Source organism: Stegastes partitus, unplaced genomic scaffold (genome assembly GCF_000690725.1).
Source record: "Stegastes partitus isolate 25-593 unplaced genomic scaffold, Stegastes_partitus-1.0.2 Scaffold1520, whole genome shotgun sequence".
NCBI classification, from domain to species: Eukaryota; Metazoa; Chordata; class Actinopteri; family Pomacentridae; genus Stegastes; species Stegastes partitus.
The window spans coordinates 158,238-163,507 of record NW_007579251.1 but is presented as its reverse complement, the minus strand read 5'-3'; positions in this window follow the sequence as shown (position 1 = coordinate 163,507).

Here is a 5,270-nt window from a genome sequence, read left to right as displayed (position 1 = left end):
TGATTTACTATCATACCTGAATTTCCTTAAGTGCTTCTACCAAAATAGGAGAAATATTACTGCAAGGAGCAAAAGTTCTTATTTACATTCAGTTTGCTCTTAGTTGACAGCTAGCCACCAGCTGCATAGGTTAGTGTTATTTGATTATTTGATTTCTCCTCTACTTTTTCCACACTGAACAAAAATGCAAGCGTACCATTCAAGTGGGTTTCTTCTGTGATTTATAGAAAACGTTACATCTCTTTTTCATGCGCTAGTTACGAAAAGGTTTAAATTTAGCCCATTGTGCACAAAAAATTTGAGCTGTTTACCTCATGAGTTAATTTACACCCTTGCCAGGTCAGTTGTGATTAGTACACATACAATCCTTTGACCAGTGACGATAAAAGGTCACCTCAAAGTACAACTTCACTATATGTTGTCAAAGAAATTGTCTCAGAGAGCTCTGGATGTGTTTGTCGGACCACATGATCCTGTCCCCAAAAACGTCTGCCAAGTTCACCAAGCAATGTTTCAGAAGCAGTTGTTTCCAGTCTATGACCCCACACTCCATCCACACATTATCATTTCAAATATAGTCATACTTGGGTGTTGCACAACGTTCATTCTGTTGTAGAGATGCCATGTGTTGGAACAACCAATACTTGACATACATGACTTGAATTTAATCAACTCTTACATGCTATATTTATATTTTTGTTCAGTGTTATAGACAAAAAATGTGACTGAATAATTCGTTTTTTAGCGACTTCTGCCAGAGTTGAGCCGAGTAACAACAGTGACACAACTCTACTGCTGAGTAAATGAGTTAATTGTTGTGTAATTATTCTTTCCAGTGAGCAACATGTAATGAATAATTAATTAAGCTTTTAAAGACATGTTGCCCAACCCTGCTGTGGATTGCCTTTAAACTGGATGTCACCCCTTATGACACAATAACTTTCTTTTCCAGGGTTTGGTTCAGCTGTCAAAGAAAAGCTGGTATGGAATGATTACAGTATACACATAATAAACTACAGCAATAAATTGAAGTATAAGACATAATAAACCTCAAACTACCCCCTGCATTGTTACAGATGTGAAATCTGCAGCTTACATATTCAGGAGGCAGGACCCTGCATATTCAATTAAAAGTATAATTTATTGTATTTTAATTTTGGCTATAAAGTTTAATCAGGCATAAGTATTAAGGTGTGAAAATTTACCAAGGGTTGTCTTTGTAGTTTGTGATTTTCTTGTGAAAAATCAAAGCATGAATTGAATTTAAAATAAACCTCAAAAAAACGTGTAGATAAGACAAAAATCAAAAAGCGCTTAAAATCACTGTGTAACTCTTCTGCCTCATTATTCTCTTCCTGAGGTCTTTTTTTTTTTTTTTTTTAAATGACTGACTTTTGCCCTTTTTTTGTGAAAGCCAACTAATATTTTGTACATTTATTTTTACTGACCTTGAGCCAGGTCTGTCTTATCTGTGAAAAGTTAGTCTGACTTACACAAGATGTTCCTCTGTGGTTTTTCCTGTTTGATCTGAAGAGTGGTGTGTGTGTGTGTGTGTGTGCGTGTGTGTGTGTGTGTGGGGGAGAGAGACAGAGACAGAGACAGGATGAACAGCCTGTCTGTCAGGTGTTGGTACTCACATTAGTCATGTAAAAAAACAAAGGATTGTGGGAAGCTACGATGGCCAATACAAAGAACATCCAGACTCCTCTCGGTGTCACCCGATCTCTTCTATGTGTGTGTGTGTGTGTGTGTGTGTGTGTGTGTGTGTGTGTGGTGGGGGTCTTTCTTTGGGGGGTGAGGGCGCCTCATTGGCTGCCATGCTGGGGTCACCCTGAGGTCAGGACATGTGTGATGGATGAACCCCTGTCTCCAGACCACTACCCAGTCCTCTCCCAGCGCTCGCTCCTCCTGTGGGCCTCAGACCTGCTGAAGTATCCTGGCTGTGCTCTTGTCTTCTCACATCTCTATGTATTTGGAACTCCAAGTAGGAGTACTTCATCAGACAAAAAGGAGCTCAGAGACAACTGGAGGCAACTCTTTGAGGTGAGTTCTGTTGTCAAGACGTGGAGCCCTCCAGTCGCCCCGTGTTGCTCGTGTAACTTCTGCTTTTCCTCCCTCTAATCACTTCCTCCTTCCCTCTACTTTACCTTCTTATACCCCAGCGGCCACGTTCTAACACATGCATAGCAGGACAGACAGCCACTGACCACATGATGTCATCTCTCCTCTTCTTTCCCCTCCTTCTCTTCCTCCATCATACTGTCAATCCCTCCATCGGCTCCGTCCCTTTATCGGCACATGGAGACGCACATCTGTCGATGGAGGAATTCATTTTGGCTGCCAATCACAACAGGGGAGTGGTCAATGAGTGCAGACGTGCCAATACCTCGACTGCCCTGATGAGTGACTTCTGTCTGTCTGCATCTCTGTCTCTCTGGGCTTCAAACACTGTCTGTCTGAACCTGTGTGATCACTAATAGACTGAGAGTCTACCTGTCTGGGGGAAGTAACTGTCTTGAGTTGACTTTTACTGGGAAGAACTATTTATGTTGTTGGGCATATCTGACCATAAAGAAATCCCAACTAAGAAGTATGTGTACGATGTATTCATACACAGATTCTGAATACACAGTGACTCTTTTTGTGGTCACGTCCCTGCACCTTGTATTTACAGACACACAGAGGACAGGATTTTTCTGTTGCAATGCAGACATTTGACCTAAAGGCTTTGGCCAATAGATTTTAATGGCAATAACAAAAAATAATATTTACCATGGGTGGTGCAATGACCCAGCTTTTGCACTTAAGTCTTTCAGCAAAAGCATTTGATTTTGTTAAAAACTAAATGTTCCTATAGTTTCCTGATCCAGCGTAAATGTCTCAGAAATCAAAAGTCCTTTTATTTAACTTTTTAATACACATGAAACTCTGTTTTAAAAAAAAGTTGAGAAAATAAAATAACAAAAGGAAACTTTAGAGGCTGAGACATCAGTTGCACACTGTGCAGGGGTGGGATTTTTTGTGTGAAGTGTATTTCCACGTCCGTGTGTGTGTGTGTAAACTCATCCTGAAATATCCTCAAGCACCTGCATTTGTATTTGTGTACGAACAACCTCATTACAAATATCCTGTATATGCTTCTGAATTTCTGAGTGGGTGTTAAAGTGTGTGTGGGTTCTGATAGCAGTACCTGTTCACTGGCAGGTGGCGGCCTGTGGGTCTTTTTTGTCAACTTTGCTTCCTCTTTTGTGCTTCACAAATCATGTTTCTATCTTCAGTGACACTGCTGGAGGAAAAAGAATCACATTAACACCAGCTTTCTTATTCTTTAACTGCTTTAATTCAGCATTAAGGAACACACACACACACACACACACACACAGAGTATAATGTCTTAGTGAAGTATTTCCAAAAGAAGTCATTGTCATTTAGGGCCACATAGTTAGAGTATACTTGAGCTTTAACCAACTGTAACAACCTTTTAAAATGTCTGTTTTACAGCTTTAATGCAGTTTTGGGGGGGAAAGATTTCAGGTTGTGAAATGGTCTTTGACACCATCCAAAAATACAGGCCAGGTCATAATTAAGACTTCACTGTCATGCTATTGCAATAGAAGCCAAAATTAAAATGATCAGTATGTAAAAATTTAAATCGCCTAAAGATAAGAAAATAATCAAAAATTCGAAATAAATGTAATGATAATTACAAAACTCCTAGATATTTCAACGAGCTTCCTATTCAAACGAATATAATAAAATATAATATGAGATATAATATTGATATAAACATACCAAAACATAGATACAAACTTTATGTATTTTGCAGTGTAGAAGATGATCATTTTAAATTGGGTTCTAAATTAGGCTTTGTGGAGGCCTTTTTTTTTTACGATCCGAAATTGTTTGAAAATTAAATATATTAATAATTGAGGTCATATTTTCAGGTTATTTAAATATTTTAATAAGCTGAATGATTTAATTAAAGTAGCTTAAATTACGTGCATAATTATGTTATAATTAAATTTTATCCTAAAGTTTCAGAATCTGTATCCTGTATTTCCCCAGTTCTTCATGGGAATATTCAGATAAAACTCAGGTTATAGTGTTTAGGTTAACGCATTTGAAAATGAGATTCATAATTTACATTTATGTCGAAGAAACGGCCTAAATTGTTTTCCTTGCTATTACAACTATAGGAGCTTAATTGTCTGACAGATTAATATCCTTTTTTTAAATATATATATAAAAATATAAGCTGTATTTCACATTGGCACAAATGTCTGAAAGTTCCAGGGCGCACGTCCTTTTACGCACATCAAATGAAATCTCCTTACAATTTCTGCATCACCTCTTTTGAGTCCGAAGCTTTAAACATTTATTTCTCCTTGACAAAGCCCTAATGGTTTGAGTTAAACATCTGTCATCGTCCATGTGTTTATCTCAGGGCCCTAATGGAAACCATCAGCCGCGCAGGGCCAGATTCGAGCGGTCGAACTAGTAAAAAGCGTCCGATGCTGAGGTCTCTTTTTGAGGATTTGGCTGAAAGTCTGAAGGTGTTTTGGTCAAACGGGCCGTGCTGGACTGTGACTGACCGCATTGTTGCGGTGCTTGTTTGCCCAGTGTGGTCTGTAAACTGTTGTTTAGGTTTTTGGTGGTGCTGTGACAACAAACTCAAACCGTGACCGAGGACTGACCCTGAGATTTCTTTTGAGGATCAGCTGCGTTTCAATGTGTGTGGCTGCTGCAGCGCACAATGTGTGGAGGGAGCTTTAGAGAGTTTTAACTTAAGAAGTGGGGTCCAGGGACACCCAAGGGTCCCTGAGGAGGTTTGAGAGAGTCTTCAGAAGCACAGAACAAGCTTTTCATTTGGCTTTTTTCCCCCAGTAAGATATACAAATAAGCCGCGTGTGAGGTAAAATGTGGAAGAAAAAATAACTGTTCGGTTATTCTATAAATGTAAACCGAATTTAAATTTGAGGACACATGTGACCCACTTACAGTAAAATATCTGGCAATCCCTGTTGAACACAGTAATTTATAACTGCAGGTAAAAGGGGGGAAAAAAAGACGCCAGATAGGAAATTAAAAGAATCGCCTCGGAAATGCGACGCTAACAAAATTCTGTCAAATAAACAAAATCCAAAATACCTTTTATAACCGTCAGACATAAATGTTCAGGAGAAGCAACTATAAATTTTCCATGAGTTTAAAATCATATGTTTAAAACATGTCAGTGCTGAAGAGAACAAAAACATTTTTCTTGAAGTAAA